Consider the following 13,126-nt stretch of genomic DNA (forward strand, 5'->3'; position numbering starts at 1 on the left):
TCAAAAGCACTCTCATCTTGTTAGCTATTTTCTGAAGATCAGGGCCGCTATCGGCTACTACTGACGCTGTACTCACCATATCCGACTCCTGAGTTAGTCAGATGCAAACCTATGAATTAGCATTGTTACATCAAAGGTACGGAAAGCGAGGCACATGCATTGAGTCCCTTGCGCAGGTAAGCGACCGCTCAGATCAGTCTCCAAAGTCAGACTCCTTAAGTATGAACCTACTTCCCACCAGTCAGTGGTCACATAACTTCCAGTCTCTCTCTGTTGCCTGTGTCCTCTGGTCTGTAACCCTTTGGGGGGATGGGGAGGAGAAGGGAGTTCTAAATTATATTCTCTCCTTCAAAGGGGTGTGGTGAAGGTCCACTGAGGACAGTGACAGGAAGACAGGAATGGCTAATTAAAGATCAGCTAATGTTACTGGATAACACTTCTTCATAATAGGTCATTTCTAGTCTTTAATCAGGTCTAACTGGGCTTTATGGTGTTCATGCTACCAAGACACTTACTCCCTGAAACAGGCTTGGAGATGATAAAAAAAAGCATTATTTTCTAGGAATCAAAACAAAACAGAATCACCAAGGCTGCTGGGAATATTCAGTGCTCTCACACTGAACGGATTGTTTTCCTGAAATGTTGACATGTGGGTAAGAGCTAGGATGGTCCCTCCAACTTCCAGGCTAGTGGAATGTCAACTAATGGATGGATGTTGAGTGCCAATGAATTTACTCTAACTTACTCAAAGAAAGCCCTTTGGAATACTCAGAGCTCATACCTGAATTAATGGGCTATGTCTTGGGTAGAGGTGAGACACCCCTCACCACCACCAACAACAACTAGAAGTAATCATAAGTCATCCACATGGTGAGAGCAGAGGGTTTCCTGCTACATGAACTTCAAGATACTTCTAACAGCCATTTATCTAGGAATGGAGTATTTTAAGAGGTGGCCTAAATTTTACCCATTTTTTTTCTCTTTCAGAATCTGTTGCCCATTTACACCCCGTGATTCCAGGTGAGGATACATCTCTTTATTTGTTAACGTTTCAAATGTTAGCCCACAACCATGACACAATGTTATATTCCTGAAAATTCCTTGAGTTTTCCTGCTGTTTTACTCTTTCCTTTGCTGTTCTTCTGGCACAAGAGGCCCTCCCCGGTCATGGCAACCCAATCCTGTATTTCAAGACCAAGTTCAGTCAGCCCTCCAAGATTTCCTTCAAGGAAGTTCCATGGAGATTCACATTTAGGCTGAACATACCGTGTTTCCCTGAAAATAAGACTGGGTCTTATATTAATTTTTGCTCCAAAAGACGCATTAGGGCGTATGTTCAGGGGACGTCATCCTGAAAAATCATGCTAGGGCTTATTTTCCAGTTAGGTCTTCTTTTCAGGAAAACATGGTAAGAGGAGGCTACACAGGCAAAACAGAGACACGTTCCTGCCAACCAGAGAAGATCACGCCTGTAAACCCCTTAGGCAAGAAAGATGGCGGCACTCTCAGGACACCTTACAAGGTGTGAGCAAAGAGAACACAAGGAAAAGTGGCCCAAGATGAGGTTGGAGGTGTTTTAGGGAACCAGATCAAGTAGGGCCGTAGGGCGTCACAAGCCATTTCAATGCTATTTCTTATCCTAACTGCAATGTGACATTAATAGGTTAGTGGCAGGGTCAGGTTAGTATTTAAGAAAGAACATTCTCCCAGCAGTGTGAAGAATGATGGGACAAACAGGTGGGCAGTATCCAGAAATCAGTTATTGCCGTAGTCAAAGCAAGGCACAATGCTAGGTGGTGACAAAGGGTGTGGAGGGAAGTGGGTAACCTTAAGAAATACTTCGGAGCTACCTTTGGCAAGCTAAGAGATTTATTTTTCTAGGAGAGAGGGAGAAAGGGGACTCTAAGAAAGGCCAGAATGTCAGGTTAGGAGTTTGGGTGTACAGTCGCTGAAGGACTCACACGGAAAGGAAGCCAGCTACTGCACTCAGCTTCCAGCTCAGGGTTAAAAGAAGGCTTCCCTGCATGTTCACTGATGTTTGGTGCCACACACAGGGAAGGCAGTTAGCGAGACCAGCCACACGCAGGTTTGGGGGTGGTAGCAGGCATGGTGCTGACAATCGCGACAGAGATTAGAAAGTCACTTCCCTTTGTAAACTCGCCTGCCATTTGGTGTGTTTTCTCTTTTCCAGCGTTTGTGAACAGTACCTGTGTCTTTCCATTTATGTACGGCGATGTGGTCTACCACAACTGCATCTCTGTCCACAGCAGTTATGATTGGTGTTCTCTTGACAAGAAATTCCAAGGCAGGTGGCGGTATTGCACTGGAAAGGGTGAGTGTCCCTCTGATGGGCCATCTCGGATGCCTTGGATCCAAGGAGCAATTGACAGCAGCTGCTTACATGATTTTCGGTGTTGGCTAAACCTGAATCCAAATCCTGACCTTTCTACGTTTTAATTAACACTTTGAAAACAGTCTGCTCTGGTAGAAAAAGCTTGTGCCGTTAATTTAGTAATGGTTAATCATCAGACTTTTTATATTCCTGTTTCTCCTGCTCCTCTCTTTCTCTGCAGATCCCCCCGTGTGTGTCTTCCCTTTCTTCTTCAGGAAAAAACTCTTTCACAGATGCACCAAGGAAGGCTATATTTTGAATCGGAGTTGGTGTTCACTGACAAAAAATTACCATGATGACAGAAAATGGAAGCAATGTTCTCCTTACCAGTAAGTTGTCTGGGGAAGGAGGCAGTGAGGGGTCTTACAGACCTTAAAGTGGGGAGCCCTCTGGATTAACGGAAAGGGAAGTTGGGGGTCTAGATTATCTGATGGTGGTTTAGATCAGAGGTCAGCAAACATTTCCTGTAAAGGGCCCGATACCAAATATTTTAGGCTTTGTAGGCCATATGGTTTCTCGCACACTCAGCTCTGTCTTGTAGCACAAAAGCGGCAATAATAATAATAAATAAAAAACAATGAACGTGACTATGTTACAGTAAAACTATTTATACACCCTGAAATTTGAATCTCATGTAATTTTCAGGTGTCACAAAATATTACTTGTCTTTTGATTATTGTTTTTGTCAACCACTTAAAAATGAGAAAACTATTAGTTCATAGGCCACACGAAAAGAGATAGCAGGTTGGATTTGGCCTCTGGGCTCTAGTTTGCTGGTCCCTGGCTTGAACCATCTGTCCCTGACCCCATGCAGATAAAGAAATGAGGTTAGTTTCCACTGAAAAGAAGACATGGGAAGGAGAAAAGCATAGTCAAGAGACATTGGGGAATTCACCCATCTCCATGCTTGAATTATTACGGTGAGGGTTTTATTGAGCGCAATCGTGTCTCATTTAACCTTCACGATGACCCCAGGAAGTGATTATAGGTGTCATTATACCCAGAGAGAAATGAGGAAATTAAAGCTTAAGAGGCTCGGCTATACCCTAACTCAGTGTCAAATTCCATTATCGTAAAGAAGCTTTGCGCAGAGACCGCTTACTAACCAGTTCCATTCAATGAGCCCCTACGGTATGCTTTTATGAGCTTTCCATTCATTATCTCTCTCCCCATTAAAATTGCCATTTTACGGATGTGGAATCAGACACTGAGAGCCTGGTCATCTTAGCCAATCAGCTAGTAAGAGATGAAGCTCCAAGCCTCGCCTGGATTCAGTGGTGGTTAAAGTCAGTATCCATTTCTACCCCATGGCTCTATGCGTTTGTCAAAACTCACACAGCCATTAATTAGGGGATGTCTCTGGGGTCATTGTCTATATCAGTGACACATAGATAAAGACCCACATGGAGCATTTCAGTCTAATCTAGGAGGAATGACTGCTTTTTCCTTATCCACGTTGTAACTAGTCAGTGATTGAGTTGACCTTTCTTTTGGGCTTCCAGAAACGGCAAAGACCTATTTGGGACCCAGACACAACAAGCATGTTTTTTTATACAGGCAAGGGGTCCCATGTTTTCCCCCAAATGAGTTTGTTGATACTTGAACCTTCTCTGGAACTCTGCCAATAGTTAAGTCCTAGGCTGGTCTGCAGGTTCGCTCCTTGGTAAGATGCCTGGAAGTCTCCGTGGTTTCCACACTTGGTATTCAATGGCCCGTTACTCACCTGCAGCTTTTCATTATCTTAGGATAGGGTATCAGCGGTGCTCAGCTCTAGCCATTCAATCCCATTGTTTGTGTAGTTACTGTTTCCTAGGACTTCTCAAATTCCTGAAACATTTAACCAGCCAGCATATGCCTCTCCACTGGGATGCCATCCCAGTTCAACTGCAGTGGGAGTTTAACAGTTGGACCACCACCTTGCACTAGGGGCTGTGTGTTCTTCACTTCCCACCAGTGATGGGGTCTCCAGGGCATCAGAGGTTGGGGGTGATCCAGCTCCAAATCCCTATCATATGCCTGCTGTCCTAGACCACTCTCAGAATTGTCACATATCGGCTTCTCAGAAATAGATGCTTCATTTCTCTCTCCCTTCTTTCCTCCCTTTTTTACTGCCCTGCTCCAGAAAGTTTAAGACAGCTAATAAAAATAACTAGCTTTGCAATAATAAAATTAATAGATTACAAATCAAGGAAAATTCAGAGTCGTAAGGCAAGAGGTAGTTAGCACTATACAGGCTGTGTGGTGAGATTATACAATTGGAGCTGAGCTTTCTAGCAGCCAAGTAAATAGGACTACATGTTTAGTTCTATTAATTATGTCCTCTAGAGTGTTGAAATCCTACTTTCTAGAGAAGACTTTCAGGGGGTTTATCACTCTCCACAAGAGATAATCAGTTTTATGAATGAAATAACTTTCCTCCACCCATCTTCCTACATCCTTTCTGCTTTGAGAGGCCATACTGGGCAGTGGTTAAAAAATACCACTCTGAGTCTGCTCTCTTGTGTATAAAATGGGCATTTTCTAGATAACCATTCATTACCATTTATGGTGGTTATGAAGATAGACGTATTAACTGGATTTACCTCATAGGGTATCAAATAATTCAGATTTTATAAAGCATTCAGAAGAATGCCTAATACAGAGTAAGTGTAATGCTGTGTTTGCATTTCCCCTTCACCCTCGCATTTTCCATTTCCTCTCCCTCTTTCTTTTTCCCTTCCTCCCTTACTTTCCCAATTCTTTTTATAAAAAGAGATGTAAGATGGAGTGCATAACCATATAAAACTCAACATAATATTAGAAGTAGATGAAAAATATGAAAGGACGGATGGGATGTAGAATAGAGCCTTCCCTGAGACTAACAAATTAATACAGAACACAGAGTCTTTGTACCTGCTGCAGGTGAGCCAGGATTTGGGTGATCTTTGACTCTCCTCATCCATAAAGAGCCAGGCCCTTTGACTCAACAACTTCTATTCTATGGATCTGTCCTAAAGAAAACCCTGGACAGCTGTACAAATATGTGTGTAAGGCAATGGTCATCACTGTGACCCAAAGCACTTAATAACATATCCGTCCGTTATCACTGAATGAGAATAAGCACAGTCACATACAGGACTAGAAACAGACGCACAGGGTGGCATTCAGTGACAGGAAAAGTGTTCAAGATATAATGTTTTTTTATGTTAGCCTAGAAATAAAACGTCAAAGTGAGAGACAACAAGCATTTATTTGAGATTTTTAAACATAGCGATTTGGGAAGCACTGATTTAGGCAGAAGCCCAAACAAGAAAGAGGACAATTCCATCAATGGAAGGAAGGCATTTCTATTGGCGCAGATAAGCGAACACAGTGACACTAATTCTAAACAACGTTTTTAATTTTCAGTCCAGTAGTCATAACCGCTTTCTTTTCTTCTTTGCAAACAGTTCTTTGGGACACGATGTTGCTTCAGGCCCCGTCCAAGGTTATCTTGCCCTGTTTTAACATTCCAAGGGTTTGAGGTTTAAGGCACACAAGGCAGGTCCTCTGGATGGCAGCTCTGACTCCATTTTAAAGTGGAATCATTTATATTATTTTTTACATTTTCAAGGTAGACAACTTTAAGAAACACAAAAATGTTTTTTAAAAACTAAAAAAAATGGTTCATATTATAAATATAGAAAAAAGGCCCCGGACAGATAAATATGAGGAAATCTTAGTAATGGTCACATTTGCATTGGACTGTTGTCGAGTCCCATTGGTGTATCTTTACGTGCTGTCCAATATTTGTAATTATATGCATGTATCACTTTTGTTTTTTAAATATTTACTTTGATTTACACAAGTAATATGTGAATGAGTGCTCATTTAAACACTGAAGCAACACACGAATAGAGGGAGTAAACTGTTACTATTCCTTCTCACCTTCCCTCCTCCCCTTCTATTCTGTTTCACAGAAAACACAGCTACCAGTTCGGGATGTATTCTTCCAGGTTTATTCTATGCATTTCCACACATATAAACTTTTTTTAAAGGTCTTTTTAAGCATGAATGAATTATACTATCTTCTTTGTCCTGTGTCTTGATCTTCATTTAAATATATATATTACGGTGATTTTTCCATGTAAATGCATAAATCTACCTCACCTTTCTTCATGCTTTCACCAAATTTCAAAATGTGGATATACTTCTCCCCTATTAAAGCATAATTTGATGGTTTTTAATATTTGATATGACTATGACCAAATGTGTACCTTCTACATTGAATTATTTTTTGCAGTGATGTGTAGCACTTTATTTTTATTTTTCATCTTTACTTTTTATTAAAGTTTATTGGGGTGATAATTGTTAGTAAAGTTACATAGGTCTCAGGTGTACAATTCTGTATTACGTCATCAATATATCACATTGTATGTTCACCACCCAGAGTTAGTTCTCTTTCCCTCACCTTATATTTGATCCCCTTTACGCTCTACATTGAATTTTTGAGTAAGTGTGTGAGGGTTTTTAAATTATTATTAGATTAACTGAATGAAACCACTTGGTTAAAGGATATATATATATATATTAAGGGTGTGAGTGTGTGTGTGTGTGTGTGTGTGTGTGTATGTGTGTGTGTTAAATTTTAAGCTGTTCCAAATTAGCCTCAGTCAACATATGAGACTGTCCACTTTTAGCAACTTTCTTAACACTAAATATTATCAATTTACTAAATTTGTTCCAATAATACCGCATAACTTATGTTAAAATAATCAAGTAATGAAATAATCAGTAATGCATATTGTATTTGAGAGTAAGAGAGAAATACTTACACCCTCCTTAGGCCACTGATCTCTAACGTTCCTCTATCATTCTCCTGTTCCACATACTCATGTTGTTTAGTTGGGGGTAGACCAGGTCTCCCATTAGGAAGGAGAAATGATCATTCTGGAGGGTGACAGACTGTGATACTGACCCTCACCGCCATTTCTCTTCCACAGCATTTAAATAAGTCTTGGTGTTATTAAAGGGACAGACGTTACAGGATTCATCAGCTGCCTTTCAAAATATATCCTTTCTCGGATCATTCTGACCAATAAAGACTTGATCTCTTTTCCATGTGGATGACTCCTTTTCTTGAAACCAGGCACAGCCAAAGCTCAATGGTGATGGATGCAATGCTGGCTATGGTGGGGAATGAGTAGGGCATTTGTGGGGAAGAATTTTCATTCAAATCAAGATCCTAATGAATTGCTAACAACAATCTTTGGGAGGTTAACTAAATTCTCAGAGAAACTCAAGCTTCCCCTAACACAATTTTTAAAGTTTTAAAGTATAGTGTACATTTTTTATTTTTTGAGATAAAATTCATGGCATAAAATTAACCACTTTAAAGATAACGAAGCAGCATTTAGTGCAGTCACAATGTTGTACGAACATCACCTCTCTCTAATTCCAAAACATTTTCATCACCCCAAAAGGAAACCCTGTACCCACTATATGGACATTCCCCAATCCCTTATCCTCCCAGTTCCTGGCAACCAGTAGTCTTTCTGTCTCCATGGACTGACCTATTCTGACATTTCATATAGATGGAATCCTACGATATGTGACCTTTCATATCTGGCTTCTTTCACTCAGCATGTTTTTGAGGTTCATCCGTGTTGTAACATGTGTCAGTGCTTCATTCCTTTTTATGGCTGAGTAATATTCCACTGTGTAGAGCTAGGTGAATTTTCACAAACTAAACACTCTATGTTAGTGACAATCATATTAAGAAAGATCGTTGCTAGCCCTGCTCCATGCCCCCTTCCAGGTACTGCTCACCAAGGGTAACCACTAGCCTCATTTCGGACAGCATAGATTAGTTTTGTCTCTTTGTATTTCATATTTATTGGATCATACCTTTGTGTCTGGCTTCTTTCATTCACTATTATGTGAGTGAGATTCAGCCATATTGCGTATAAGTGCAGACCTTTCATTTTCATTGATGTGTAATTTCCCACGGTGTGAATGCAGCACAATTCATTCATCCATGTTACTCCTGATAATCCTTAGGGTGGGCTTCACAAGGGGACATTACGGGCAGCACTGCTACGAACATCCCGTTACATGTCCTTGGTGAGTGTATATACTAAGTTGAGAATTGCTGAGTCAGAGGCATAAGTATGTTCAACGTCAGTGATGACTGCTAAGCCCTCAGACTGTGGAGCCAGGAAGACGGCTCAGGATTTAGCACATGGGCCTGTCCCCTGGGCATGGACTCATGACCCATTCAGAGCCATGATTCTTCCAACTGGTGGCAGAGATGTGGGAAGACTTTTCTCTGTGATAGCTAACCTGTTGGGAGGTCAAAGGGAGATGCCTAAGGCTTGTTCCCTGCCAGGAGGCTAAGCTCACATGCCGTAGCAGAGAATTAAGTGGACAGTTCTTCCTCCAGGTATCTGCAATTATACTTCTGCCTGTTCCTTGGTTTGGTTACTGGAGCCAATAAAGTCTCCCTTTTTGTTGAAGTTCATTCTATAAGTCCAAGAAGTCCCAGCCCCAGCCCACTCAGTCCAGGGTCGAGGAGAGCCATTTTGAGAAGAGGGGCTCACACCCATGTGGCTGACTCAGCCACTGTGGCCTCGTCTAAGGACCGGGACCCGAGTACTCGGCTACAGCCCCATCTGACTGTGGTTCTGTGGTCACAAGCAGCACACACAAAGGGACCCAGAAGGAGTCTTGCCCACCCATTTGTCGAGTAACAGGCATATAGACCTGGGTCCTGGCTGCAGCGTTGTTGGGGTTGGGTTCAGGGATCCCTGGAGAGCGCTGAATTTGATAGTCACCCTCCCCCCGACAAGAGGTCCTTTGTGGGAATCCAAAGGCCCAGCAGGAAAGTTCTAGCACACCACTAGAGCAAGAAAAATATGAGTTTGGATGCATGGAGAAGGTAAGACAACCAGTGTGACTTTATCTGCGTCACCCCTGCCCCAAGGTGGCACAGCTGAGTGCCAAGAGTGACCTTCTCAGGCCAGTGATTTCTCCCCACAGGGAAAGTGAGAGCATGTGAGTGAGCTCCCGGCTTCCTCAGCTATGTGGGACACTGTCAAAGAGGCCCATCCTCTCTCACCCCATCCAGAGCACTGAATCGTGACCTACGAAACTGAGGATGGTGAGCAGCTAGGAGAACAGCATGTAGGGTGCCGACCAGAACATACCAAGGGGACACAAATCCCACTAACCACATCAGGGACTCCATCATAGGGCAAGCTGAGAATTTGCAGGATGGGATGGGGGCACAGGATGTGGCTGTCTCAGGCAGCAGAGGATTGTGGGAAAATCCTCGTGAGAAAGCAGGGGTCCTTGATTCCTGGAAGATTCACACAGCTGCTACTCAGTGCTGCAGATGGGATCTCTGTAAAGTTGCTAAAACAATAACAAAATATTCTTTTGGTTCTCAAAAATCTATAGTACTCTGGGTATTGATGAGAGCGGTTATGAATGTCATTAAGGTTAATGAGGTGGGATTTGATACTTTATTTACTCTCAGATGCCTGACCATTCTGTTCAAGGTAGAGACGAGATTCTGCAAATACCATTTAATGGCCCATCACTGATGCCCTGGGGACAAAGGACAGCCTGAGGCCTTCTCTGTGTTCCACCCACTCCCTGCTTAAATGTTTCTCCTCCACTTCTCCAGTAGGAATATCTGTATATTCTGTCGATTCTGGGACGAGGCTGTTGGCATGAAAAGCTATACAAAAATATCTGGATTTCTTTCAGATGCAAGCTTGGTGTTGTAAAAAAAAAATAATAATAATATAAAGGGAGCCACTTTAAAATGGAGTCAGAGCTGCCATCCAGAGGAACTGCTTTGCAAGTCTTATGCCTCATACCTTTGGAATGTTAACAAACACAGGACAAGATAACCTTGGATGGGAGCTAATGTAACATTGTGTCCCAAAGAACTGTTTGCAAAGATCACAAGAAAGCAGGTATTATGACTATGGGATTAATGACTGACTACCAGACGGAAAATTAAAAACATTGTTTAGAATTAGCATCACTGTTTGCTTATCTGCACCCACAGAAATGCCTTCCTTCTATGGATGTAATTGTTCCTCTTCCCTTTCTCATAAACACCCCTTGCCTTTTGTCTCCTCTTCATAACACTTTGGGGGCTTCTTCATGAATCAATGCTTCCGAATAGCTATTCTTTTTTCTTTCTTGAGCTCACATAAATGCTGTTGCCTCTTACTTAGAAAGCCCTTTTAGTTTTATGTTAACAGTGGGTTAGTTTTTGTATATGTGGTTAGAGGATCATACAGAATAGGAGAGAAGTTCTCAATTCTGTGTTAAGAACTCACTGTTTTTGGAGGCTGTCCTTCCCTCCTGGCACCTTAAACAGCCTAGAACCCTAGACCTCCACCTGGGATGTGTGAGCTTCTGTGTGGTGTGAGACGGCTGCCGCTTTGTATAATGGGACTGTTGGGTATCAATGACGGGAAGCTCTGGAAGGAGCATGTAGCATGAGATCAAAGAGCACCGTATTGGTTTCCAAGACTGCCATAGTACATGACCACAAACTTGGTGGCTTAAATAACAGAAATGTATTCTCTTACATTTCTGAAGGACAGAAGTCTGAAATCAAGGTGTCGGCAAGTACGTGCTCCCTCTGAAGCTTCTAGGGGAGGATGCTTCCTTGCCTCTTCCAGCTTCTGGTGGCTGCAGCCCTTCCTTGGCTTGTGGCTGCATCACTCCAATCTCTGCCTCCGCCTTCATGTCACCATATCCTCTGTGTGTCTGTGTCTTCTCCTCTTCTGTCTTTTATGAAGGTACCTGTCATTGGATTCAGGGCCCACCTGAGGAAGTTCAGGATAACCCCATCTCAAGATCCTTAACTCAGAGATGAGGAACAGAGGTAAATGTGGACCCTGGCCAAATTCTTTCAATCCCGTGGACTGATAATAGAAATCTGCGTACTCATTACTGAATGTATTGAAGTTATAATACCCTGCCTAGAGAAGCCACTCAGGAAATGACCACAGGAAGATATGTTTGATTCTTTCATTGAAATTTCAGTCTTCCCACGGCCTATTTTCCTTTAACCTTTGTACTGGAGTTAGGTGTATAACACAACACCATATTACAGTAGTAGAGTATTCTGCATCATATTACAGTATTCTGAATCTGACTGTATACTTACCTTTACCAATGGGGTTGTATATTTTCTCATGTTTTTTTTTTAAATAATTTTTTTAAAATAAATTTTATTGGGGAACAGTGTGTTTCTCCAGGGCCCATCAGCTCCAAGTCGTTGTCCTTCAATCTAATTGTGGAGGGCACAGCTCAACTCCAAGTCCAGTCACCCTTTTCAATCTTTAGTTGCAGGGGCCGCGGCCCACCATCCCATGAGGGAATTGAACTGCCAACTTGCTGTTGAGAGCTCGCTCTCTAACCCACTGAGCCATCCGGCCGTCTCATATTTTCTCATGTTTTCATATTACTAATTGGCATCCTTTAGTTTCAGCTTGAAGAACTCCTTTCAGTATTTCTTGTAAGGCAGGTTTAATGGTGGTAAACTCTCTCAACTTTTGTTTCTCTGAGAAACTCTAATTCTCCTTTTCTTCTGAAGGATAACTTTGTCAGATAGAGTATTTAGTTGGCAGTTTTCTTCTTTCAGCTCTTTGAATATATTATCCCATTCTTGGCCTATAAGTTTTCTATTGAGAAATCCACTGATAGCATTATGGAGGTTCCCTTGTAAGTTATAAGTTTTGTTTCTCTTGATGCTTTTAAGATTTTGTCTTTGATAGTTTTATTTTAATGCTCCTTGGAAAGAATCTCTTTAAGCTGATTTGGGGGGGAGGGTGCTATGAGCTTCAGGAACTTGGATATTCAAATCTCTCCCCAGATTTGGGAAATTCTCAGCCATTATTTCTTTAAATAAGCTTTCTGCCCCCTTTTCTCTCTCTCCTCCTTCTGGGACTCCAATAATTTTCAGATTATTTCTTTTTATGGTGACCCCATAGATCATGCAGGCTTTCTTTATTATTTTTCCATCTTTATACCTTTTTCTCCTTTGACTGGTTAATTTCAAATTTCCTGTCTTCTAACTCATGGATTCTTTCTTCTGCTTGACCCATTCTGCTGACGCTCTCTGTTACTTTTTTTTTTTTTTTCGTTTCATTCACTGTATTCGTCTTCAGCTACAGAATTTCTGTTTGATACCTTTTTAAGGTTTAACACACAAGTGCTCAATCTATTGATCCAGCCCAGGAATTAATAAGAAAGAGAGATGATGATCCTCCTCTTGAGTATCAAATATTCAAATTTAAACATTGTTGCCTTCAAATTTGGGTTTTAGAGCGTTCGTTAGATGGTCTTAATTTTAGCTGACTGAAGCCCAGAGGGAAATGCTAGGAACCCAGATGTTTCTGTAAGTACTCCCGGAGTCAATATTTCATGCATTCGGTGAGCATTCTCCCTTTTGCTTGTTACGTAAACATGTGAAGCCATTGACCCTTAAAGTTCTCCCCTGGGAAATACAAGGGCAGGACCAATGAAATAACAATTGTATTATGGGTTTTCAATGCAGTGGGTATGAGAAGTGTTTTAGCCCAGGCCCCAAAACCTGAAAGCATTTCATAAATTCTCAGTATGTTAACATTTAAATGGTACATGAGAACTGGATTCTATAGTCCAGTTATAGTTTAATATAAATTCAACCCCACATCTGTGAGTATAAAACAAGTTCTTGACCTTTGCACTCAAAAAGAGAGATTGCAT

At 41.7% G+C, this 13,126-nt stretch overlaps 1 protein-coding gene across 1 annotated transcript in view; it reads left to right on the top strand.

Annotated features, from left to right (window-relative positions):
• Positions 1-2,288, top strand: part of LOC109458707 (binder of sperm protein homolog 1) — a 28,783-nt gene extending 26,495 nt beyond the window's left edge. Inside the window, exons 5-6 of the mRNA XM_088800071.1 lie at positions 988-1,020; positions 2,192-2,288. The gene's annotated coding sequence lies outside the window, so the exon portion shown is untranslated. The remainder of the gene's footprint in view (positions 1-987; positions 1,021-2,191) is intronic.
• The last annotated feature ends 10,838 nt before the right edge of the window (positions 2,289-13,126 follow it).

The sequence above is a fragment of the Rhinolophus sinicus genome, chromosome 8 (assembly GCF_057876585.1).
Source record: "Rhinolophus sinicus isolate RSI-liver-muscle chromosome 8, RSI-T2T, whole genome shotgun sequence".
Taxonomy (NCBI): Eukaryota; Metazoa; Chordata; class Mammalia; order Chiroptera; family Rhinolophidae; genus Rhinolophus; species Rhinolophus sinicus.